The following is a 10,586-nucleotide window of genomic DNA, read 5'->3' as shown; positions in this document are numbered from 1 at the left end:
GACTGGGCCCCTATCTGACCCAGGCATCTACTGTATCTATCTGGGACACCAACAGGCAACATACAGGAAGGTATTGGTCCGCACAAAATTGCTTTAGGTGCAAACCAAATATGCTCCTGCTCCTTGTCTTCGCATAGATCCTTTCCTCTCATTGCGTCTCTAGAGGAGTAGAGGCCATGGCAGATCACATCGTTTCTCACAGTAAAGCGCCGTAGGCTGTACAGTAACTGTAAGCATGTGTATTGGGCATGTTTCTATGACTGTCACAAGTGGTCTGCATTCGCTGGTGTATATAGGGCGTGATTGGTAGTCTTGATGGTCATCTGGCACCATGTCATGCACTCTCTCTGTGTTTGGTTTTCTGTGCTGAACGAAATCGATGTACCGAATCGTACATTTGAGACCCCTGGTGCAGGCTCGCAGCGTACGCAAAAATCGGGCTTCCCATGCGAGCCGGGATGGTGTGGTACGACGCATGGCCCAAGACCCATGTGTCATACACTCAAAACTCACATCTATACATGCAACCAAACAAGATGTCATCTCATACTAAGCCAACAACAATGACAATTAAACACGACTGAGTGCACGATTTAAGCATGCATCTCACCATCCTGTACCGGCTCTACATCCCGGCCCCCCCTCACCAAAGCAACCAATCACACCCATAGTATATCAGGTTTGGGCGGTTTGCATGTTTGGTTTAGCTTGCTTTGCGGGGGATTAATCTTGGCTAGCGTATCTGAAGTAAGGCTGTCATGATGCTATCCATTTTACCTGTTTAATTTGCTTCACTTATTTCCGTAAAAAAAATTGCTTCACTTTTACCTAAAAATACTCAAATTTGCGAACTGATCGTAGATCAGTGACACGGGTGCTCGTATTTTTTAGATTTAATGGCGTTATGCTTTTTGTGGTGGGTGACGTCCCCGTCGATAGCGAGACGCCCGTGGCAACTTCGTGAATGCTTTTCGTGGTAGGCGACGTCCTCATCGACAGCGAGACGCCCATGGCAACTTCATAAATCTCGAGATCTGCTGGCTCCCGTCGACAGCAAGACGCCCGTGGCAACTTTGTGAATCTCGAGATTTATTGGCTCAGTCCTTCGGGGGTGGTGCTCATAGGGCTGAGTGTGCGTGCATCGCCCGTGGCAACTTCGTGAATCTTAAGATCTACTAGCTCAGTTCTTCAGGGGCGCTCACAGAGATGAGTGTGCGTACATATCGTGAACGTCTACGTAATACAATCTCATATATGTTTTTTTTTAAAGAAGGTACTCAAATTCGGTGTACCATACTGGTCACGTCGGCTGTACTAGATTGGATGCAGGCTCGCCAAATTGCTCAGCTAGTCAATGCGCACGCCACGTCGGCTCGACTCCTGGTCCGTGGCTTCTCCACTTGTCCGCCTCAGCAGCCGGTGCCCCGCTCGCTGGACCAGGTCCACTAGCGGTCGCGGCATACCGCGCATCCAGCCGTCCACCGCGATCCCGACCCTGCCTTGCTCTGTTCCCGCTGTTCCTGTGTTCCAGCGGCGGCCCCCCTTCCAGGCTTCCACCATCGCGGCTGCTCTAGCTCTACTCCTCCTCGCTCTTCTCCGCCACTCCCCGGTGCGCTTTTCGGGAGACTCACCTCGTCGTTCTCTAGGGTTCGGGCGAGATGCGGACGCCCGAGGGAATGGCGGCGGCTTGAGCGAGGGAGGGCGAGGAGCTTCTCCTCCGCTCCGTGGAGGCCGAAGACGAAGGGGGCGGCGGTTTGTGCATGGGAGAGCGGCCCTGGCGGCTCAACTTCGATGGGTTCCGCCGCCTGGAGGCGCAGCAGGAGCTGGCGCGGGGGCTTCAGGACTTCCTCGGCGTGCTAGGTTGCGTTGCCTTTCAAATCGAAGCTCTCGCTAGATATCGCTAGCAGTAGCCCTGTCATGGTCTTTTTTATGCATGAGTTGCCTTTCAAATGGACGCTCTCGTTAGATATTGCTAGCAGTAGTGCTGTCATGGTTTTTTATGCATGTGTTTGGTGCTATAAATATAATAGTCTACGAATTTGTTTGTTTATTGATCCGGACTTGTGTTTGACTAATAAATAGTTAAGTAGTCATTATCACTTTGTCATCTTCGTCAACGCAATAGAGGAGATAGTGTATGAATAGAGAGTTTTCAGTGATGTTGTTTCCATCGTCTGTCACATCCAGGTATGTTAGTCGGAAACATACAATTTTAATGAAGTAATTTGCTGAGAAGAGCTATTGCATTGGGGTCAGAAGAGTAGAGTAATTATTGGACGATGATGCATGTTTTTTGGACACTGGTATTTATAATATAAATCTTTTTCTTCGTATTGAGATGTGGAATCGTGGCCTTTGAAAATGATGGTGAATTTTATTAATCTGTGGTTGTGTTCCAGTATTCAAAATTGAGCTTTGGAAATTAATGAGATAGATGATGAATATTGCGGTATACTTCAAACTCTGGAACCTCTCTTGACTGTGTTTCGCGTCAAAATTGTTCACCTTTTTGTAATTGGTAGAAGATGTCAAAGGGTTACTTATAGATTGTTCAACCAAAGATCCTTCTCTCACTTTAGCATTTTGGATTTGAATTTCTCAACTAGGTTTATCTTTGTTCCATTTGGTCATATGTTTTCTTTTCACCTGTCTATTGTATCTCTCTTTGTGACTTCCCTGATGTAAACGGCCTGGTAGTTTATTTTTTTTTCTAAAGACAATACATTCCATTCAGAGATGGAATCTGGAAATCATCAACTAGCCTTTCAAAAGTTCTCATTGCTTACATAAGGAAAAAGATTCTGTACGGGTGGTGGAAGTTAACATTTTTTTTGCGTGCAAATTGTATACACACACCCAAGTAGGCCATGATGAGAGTGCTAAGCGGCTTTTCTGTGAAGGCTTAGATCGCTTGGTTAGAGTTGTCCCTAGTAACGAGAAACTCTTTATAGGAGGTGATCTTAATGGCCATGTAGGTACATCAAGTGCAGGTTTCAAGGCGGTTCATGAGGGTTTCGGATATGGTAGTAGGAACCAGGAGGGAGAGGAAGTCTTAGACTTCACCATAGCTTTTGATCTGATGATAGCTAACACTTTCTTCCGTAAGAGAGTCCCATTTAGTGACCTTTAATAGCGGCCAGTACTCTAGTCAAATCGACTTTGTCCTTATAAGGAGGGATAAACGAACATGCGTGGACTATAAGGTGATAGCTGAAGAATGTGTGGTCGCTCAACATAAGTTGGTGGTGGCTGACTTCCGTTTTCTGGTACAAGCTCGTGGAAACAAACAAGCTAGGGTTGCTAGAACGAAGTTATGGAAATTAGAAGGGGAGACATCAAAGGTCTTTAAGGAAAATGTCATTGAAGAGGGCCCTTGGAATGATGAAGGCGATGCAAACAGCATATGGGAGAAGATGGCAACATGCGTTCGGAAGGTTGCTTCAGAGGTGCTTGGAGTGACCAAAGAGAGCGGATGCGACTCGAAAGACACTTGGTGGTGGAATGAAGATGTGCAAAAGGCTATTAAGGAAAAGAAGGAGTGCTATAGACGCTTGTATCATGACAGGTGTGCAAACAACATAGAGAAGTACAAGGTGGTAAAGAAGACTGTAAAACGAGTGGTGAGTGAGGCAAAGAGGCGGGTCTATGAGGACCTTTACCGACATTTGAGTACGAAGAAAAGAGAGAAGAACATTTATAGGATGGCTAGGGCTCGCGATAGGAAGACAAGGGACTTCAACCAAGTTAAGTGTATAAAGGATGAGAGGGAGCAACTCTTGGTGAAGGAGGATGAGATCAGACATAGGATGAGAGGGAGCAACTCTTGGTGAAGGAGGATGAGATCAGACATACATGGCAAGAGTATTTTGATAAATTGTTCAATGGTGAGAACGAGAACACCACCGTTCAGCTGGACGACTCGTTTGATGACACTAACAGGCGCTTTGTGCGGAGAATTCAAGAATCGAAGGTTAGAGAAGCCTTGAAAAGGATGAAAGTGGGCAAAGCGATGGGCCCTGATGGTATCCCAATCAAGGTGTGGAGATGTCTCGCGGATATAGCTATAGTATGGCTAACCAAGATGGTCAACAATATCTTTCGATCGAACAAAATGCCTGAGGAGTGGAGAAAAAGCATATTGGTACCAATCTACAAGAACAAGGGAAATATCCAAAGTTGTACTAATTATCGAGGAATTAAGTTGATAAGCCACACTATGAAGTTATGGGAGAGAGTCATTGAGCAACGTCTGCGAGGAACGACGCAGATATCAACAAACCAATTTGGTTTCATGTCCGGAAGGTCAACCATAGAAGCAATCTTCTTAATAAGACAGATTATGAAGCAATTTAGAGAGCAGAAGAAGGACCTCTACTTGGTTTTCATTGGCCTGGAGAAGGCTTATGACAAGATACCAATAAATGTTATGTGATGGTCTTTGAACAAACATAAAGTCCCAACAAAGTATGTGACCCTCATCAAGGACATGTACAAAAATGTTGTGACTAGTGTTCGAACAAACGATGATAACACAGATTACTTCCTGATTAAAATTGGACTTCATCAAGGGTCAACCTTAAGCCCGTATCTCTTTGCCTTGGTAATGGATGAGGTTACCAGGAACATACAAGGGGATATCCCTTGGTGTATGTTGTTCGCTAATGATGTAGTGTTAGTGGACGAAAGCCAGGCGGGAGTAAATAGAAAACTAGAGTTATGGCGGCAGACCCTTGAGTCTAAAGGTTTTAGATTGAGCAGAACTAAAACCGAATACATAAGATACAACTTTGACGGAGTTGTACAGGAGGAGGGAGATGTGAGTTTGGAAGGTCAAGTAGTGCCTAAGAAGGATACCTTTCAGTATCTGGGATCGATGCTACAGAGGGATGGTGATATTGATGCGGACGTTAGCCATAGAATCAAAGCAGGGTGGATTAAGTGGCGACAAGTTTCTGGCATTATCTATGACAAGAGGGTACCACAAAAGCTAAAAGGCAAGTTCTATAGAACGGCGATTAGACCGGCTATGTTGTATGGAGCAGAATGTTGGCCTACAAAGATTCGACATGTTCAACAACTGAGTGTTGCAGAAATGCGTATGTTGCGATGGATTTGCGGTCACACAAGAATGGACCGAGTTTGGAATGATGATATACGTGATCGCCCAGAGGTAGCACGAATTGAAAAAAAGCTTGTCCAACATCGGTTGAGGTGGTTTAACCATGTCCAAAGGAGACCTCCAGAGGCATCAGTGCATTGTGGAGTCCTAAGCCAAGCTAATAATATGAGGAGAGGTAGAGGAAGACCGAAATTGACATGAGGGAGACAATAAAAAGATATTTGAAAGCTTAGGTGTTATGTGGCCAGTTGGGATGGAGATGAGAGGGCGAAGGGAGCGACGGCGGCTGCCGCGCTACAGTACCCGCGGTGCTACAGTACCGCGGGTGCTGTTCACAGCGGCGGCGGCTAGGGCTGCAAGGGCGCTGGGGGAGGCCGGCCGCGGGGCTTCGCCCACGGCCGGCAAGAGAGAAGGGATTTCCTTCTAATCTCTTGCTTGATTAGATTGATACATCTCCTCTCATTATATAGAGAGGTCTGACTTGGCCCCTAAGCAAGCGACTGATTAACCCTAATGGGCTAGGGCCCAATAGGCCCTTGACTCCTCTAACACTACACCCCACCTGGACATGCAGCTCGTCCTCGAGCTGCAATCTAACAATGACACTAACGATGCCTCCACTAGACACAAACCTAACATCTAAAAATAAGCCTTTTACATCTCGGCTTATTTTATTGACCTGAAGACGACTACGACTCTTTATTTTTGACTCCTGAAGATACGGCGGGCACCCTCCGCTTGCTGGACCAGCACGTGTGTAGCCACCTGGATCCCATGGAGACCATTGGAACGAGAGGGGTGCACGGGTATGGCCACCTAGAATTAGTGGCAACAGTGACCAGCGGAGACGTGGTCGTGGCGGACGGTGGCGGAATGCGATGGCGCTAGGCAGTGCGTCCCCGCCGGTGACCAGGAGGAAAGCTGCTCCCATATCGCCGGTGCCGCAGAGTTGGAGTCCGCCGCCCACGGAAAAAACACCATGCTTGCACCTGAAGACAACAACAGGTTGGCGCGGTTGCTGGTGGCCGTCCGACCAGGCAAGGTCGACCGACCATGCTAGGTCGCGCTCCCCTATGCTGAGGTCGACCGCCGCCAAGGTCGCCTCGTGCATAGGTGAGCGCATCTTCTGCAGCCGCCGGCGCGCTAGGAGGCCACGCGCCGCAGCCTGCAGCCGCACCGCCGCAAACACCTGGCAGGCCCTTGCCCGCGCAATCGCCTTCCTCTCCGTGAGCTGCAAGGCTGCTGCTGTAGGGACGACTGGTCGCCGCCGCTTGAAGATGGGGTGTTGTCGTCCCTGCCGGCGCGCTAGGAGGCAATACGCCACCGCCTGCAGCTGCGCCGCCGATGCCTGGATGTCATCCACGCCCCCGTAGAAGACGCCATCGCTGTCCTGCTGTGGCGGCACGGGGCTGGGGGTGGTGATCGACGCGGCCGGTGGAGGGGGCGGCGGAAGGAGGCCCGCCACAGATTGCTGCAGGGTGGAGACGTTGAGGCTGAGGGCATCCACCGTACGGCCGATCTGATCCATGTGGCGGGCAAATTGTTCCATCACACCGGCTAAACCCTCGAGGGTGAGAGCGGTGCCAGAGGTCTCCGAGAGTTCAGAGGACGCGGACGGCATCGGAACGGACGACACCGGCGTCGGCAGGACGCCGGAGGATTGCGGAGCTGTGGACATCGTCCTGGAAATCTCTGATACCAGATGTTATGTGGCCAGTTGGGATGGAGATGAGAGGGCGAAGGGAGCGACGGCGGCTGCCGCGCTACAGTACCCGCGGTGCTACAGTACCGCGGGTGCTGTTCACAGCGGCGGCGGCTAGGGCTGCAAGGGCGCTGGGGGAGGCCGGCCGCGGGGCTTCGCCCACGGCCGGCAAGAGAGAAGGGATTTCCTTCTAATCTCTTGCTTGATTAGATTGATACATCTCCTCTCATTATATAGAGAGGTCTGACTTGGCCCCTAAGCAAGCGACTGATTAACCCTAATGGGCTAGGGCCCAATAGGCCCTTGACTCCTCTAACATTAGGATATACCTAGAGATTTATGTTTGAATAAGAGTACTTGGAAATCAGCTATTGAAGTGCCTAAACCGTGACTCAGCTCTTGGTGGGTTTCATCTCTAGCCTACCCTAACTTGCTTGGGACTGAAAGGCTATGTTGTTGTTGTTGTAAATTGTATACACACAAACGAAATCCAACTGAATTGGACACTTTGATTCATGTGCATATGTTTCTGTTTGTTCTAGAAATATATTCTTGCGGTTCGAGTTCCTCTGAGACTAATGCTGTAGAATTGTTTTTTTTTTCAGAAAAAGGAAACGCTGTAGAATTGTTTGGATCCTGTTGGTGTAGTTCAGTCTCTAATGCACCATCTTGAACTCTATATGCAGCTCAAGGCGCTACAGATGGTGTTGCACAATACTACCAAGAACAGTTGGAAATTGCTGGAAAGTTTTAGTGAAATGGACACACTGACAAATCGTTGTTTCCTTCCTGCTATATCTACGGTTTGTTGTGTACTCTTCCTCTGATCGTGACATGGAAAAAAATCAAAGAGAAAACACTTCCTTGCAGAAAAAATGTGTGAAGCAATTCTTTTACCTGTAGATCATCCTACTTGCAGGAAGAGCGTGAGCAGTTGCCTGAAAAGAGATTTGGGCTATCCAATCATGTAACATTGCAATCATGGTTTATATTGTAGTGGAGTGGCTCCCTGGCCATTATTGCTTCTGCCTTGGATTCTCCACTGGACTTCTTATCCGGGTTTATATTGTAGTTTACTGCCTTTTCCATGCAAACACCAAATCCATACATACAGAATTACAGATACCCAGTTTGTATAAGGCGCATGCAGCCTCTGGTGAGTTCCACATCTAGTATGAGTGTATGACATACTCTTACTTCCATATCTTGCATTCGATTCCATTTGAATAGAATGATTGAGCATTTCATTGTCCTTTGCTATCTTCAACAGTCCTTCCATATTGTCGCTAGAAAGGACGTCTCTCCGAGATATTAATTCAGCAAATCGAACTAGAACAACATGTAAAAGAAAATAAAGTACTTCCAGTTAAATAACAAATGGATAAAAGTAATGGCCTTCTATTCCAATTTTAGGTGTGTAACATTTGTTCTTGGGAGACCGGACATTGGTCACAATTATGCCTTTTATGATGTTATTTATGGGAGCTGGTATTTCAATAGGTCGAGGTCCTATTACTTGCAATTTTGGACAACTTTACCACAATATGTAATGCAGGTTATAGTAATTTTTGCTTGCCTGTGCAATGCTTGGCCTTTAAATCATCCTAGAATCTACACGCTCATTGGTATCCAATGTAAGTCTATGTCTCTTCCTTATCCTGTAAAAGAACTCGACAGGGGTGGGGGAAAGATCGCCCCCACGGCTTTGCGCTAAGAAGAAACCTCAGTGAAACCAGCCAAGAAAACCTCTAAACCCTGGCCTCACTCTATAAGGGCCGGCCGCACCTTAGGCTGGCACCCTGCCACTATTTTTCGCGGGGAGGCATAACAAATTTTTTTTTTTGGATGCAGATTTGAACCCTGGTTGTCTGGTTCCACTACTCGGTGACCAACTACCGTACTACTAGTGCGTTTGCTCTTATCTCATCCTCCCTGCCTGTCTGGCACAGTAGACATAGCGAATGGATCAAGGATCAGTTTCTGTATGAAGAGTGGTTACTGGAATTGCAGTTTTACTTTTGAATCTTTCTGTAGCTGGTACTGATGATATTAATTATTTTGCTTTCCAGGGAGATGAGTTCTGCTTGACAAAAGAGCAGGAAAAGTGGGTCGTCAATATTATGCTCTCAGTGACACTGATGAAGCTTCTCCTGGGACAATGATTGCTGAACATTCACCAATGAAATAGTTAAGGCCTATGCGCAGGATCACCTTTTTGATGTTATCACCAACGTTATTGGGCTTGTGGCTGCACTTCTTGCTACTTATGTTCAAGCCTGGATTGACCCAGTTAGAGCTATCATTGTAAGTGATCTGTACTTCTGTATTATATATGACATAAGCTACTCAAGTAATTTCATTGATAGATCACAACCATGTGATGTGCATGGTGTAGGCATCTGATGAACTTAATAACCTCAAACATTTTTTTTTTCTAAAAAATTTCTTCAGACATAGTGACCACATGACAATTTTCAAAAAATAGTGACCACATGACAAAGGAGTATGATTTCTTTCATGAATTGGCGTGCCTACATCTTCTCATAAGCTGCACCTTACAGGCTTACAATAGACACAGTTGGGCCCTTTATTAATTCAATTCTAACAAAAGCATAGCAAAAAAAAAAAACAATAATTCTGTGTCTTCAAACAAGAAAGGATGATGGGCTCCAACTTTAGATTGACTGGATACAAAAATCAGGGGTTGGCATCGCCATACCCAGATCCAGCACCTTTACCGCCAGCAGCCCCACCATTTTGGCTGTTCCCTTTGCCACCACCATTGCCATTAGCACTTGCACCTGCATAACTTGGTCCGTTCCAATACCTGTTAGCATAGCTAGAGCCAGATCCGATGCCACTACCAGACCCTTGAGCACTGGAGTCCCAAGAACCTCCAGCTTTTCCACCACCTCCACCCCCACCCCCACCAGTACCACCAGCACTGGAAGATTCTCCAATACCACTATATGTACTACTCCCTGAACCTGACCCTAAGCCTACACCCCATGCAGACCCACCATTTTGCCTAGTTCCACCACCTGCCGCACCCCCTCCAGCACTTGCATGGGCACCGAACCACTGTCACCTAATCCGGTGCCAGACCCAGACCCTGATCCCGCACCATTCACATATCCGCCACCCCCTCCCTCTCCTTGTCCCGACCCATCAGCACTAGAGTATCTAGCCACCCTCACAGCATTTGCTAATCCCATGCTCATGAGAAAAATGAGCCCTAGTGATATTAGCTTTGTGCCTGCCATTGTGAGCTACCGCTAGAGAGTATTTGAGTTGAGATGAGTTCCAGTGAAGTCTGCTTGGGTATTTATAGTGCTTTCGGCCATGCAGTGGTTCTTTATCTTAACAGAGCATGCACATTAATGATAGTGGTGTTTCAATAGAAGACCAAGTGGAGGCTTTTGATATTCACTGGAATTAATGGAGCTTCTTGACTTGACCATTAAGTACATGTAACTATGCAAGTAACGAAGTGGTTACAATTCACGATTTGTCTTAGCTCTATTAACTTTTTTAGGCTCTCGATGACATGCTGAAGTCCTAGCTTCTTTAAGTCATCTCCATAGATTATGGATGGCATAAAGTTTTATTATTTGATGCCATTGTTGGTGTTTGGAAGACACATTGAAGCTAAACCTAGCTAGCTGATTGCTCCGTTCTAAGTAATTCAGTTTATTTTCTTTAGTGATATCCATCGAGGTACTATTACCGTTTTTCGTTCTTGTTACTGGTGCTGAATGTGTGAAA

General features: G+C 46.9%; 2 pseudogenes; one reads left to right on the top strand and one right to left on the bottom strand.

Moving 5' to 3' along the window:
* Window positions 1-1,354: 1,354 nt before the first annotated feature.
* Window positions 1,355-10,586, top strand: part of LOC136511010 (metal tolerance protein 5-like) — a 34,764-nt pseudogene continuing 25,532 nt past the window's right edge.
* On the bottom strand, window positions 9,519-10,084 carry LOC136511864 (glycine-rich cell wall structural protein 2-like; annotated as a pseudogene).

The sequence above is a fragment of the Miscanthus floridulus genome, chromosome 16 (genome assembly GCF_019320115.1).
Source record: "Miscanthus floridulus cultivar M001 chromosome 16, ASM1932011v1, whole genome shotgun sequence".
NCBI classification, from domain to species: Eukaryota; Viridiplantae; Streptophyta; class Magnoliopsida; order Poales; family Poaceae; genus Miscanthus; species Miscanthus floridulus.
This window is presented reverse-complemented; position numbering and strand designations above follow the sequence as displayed.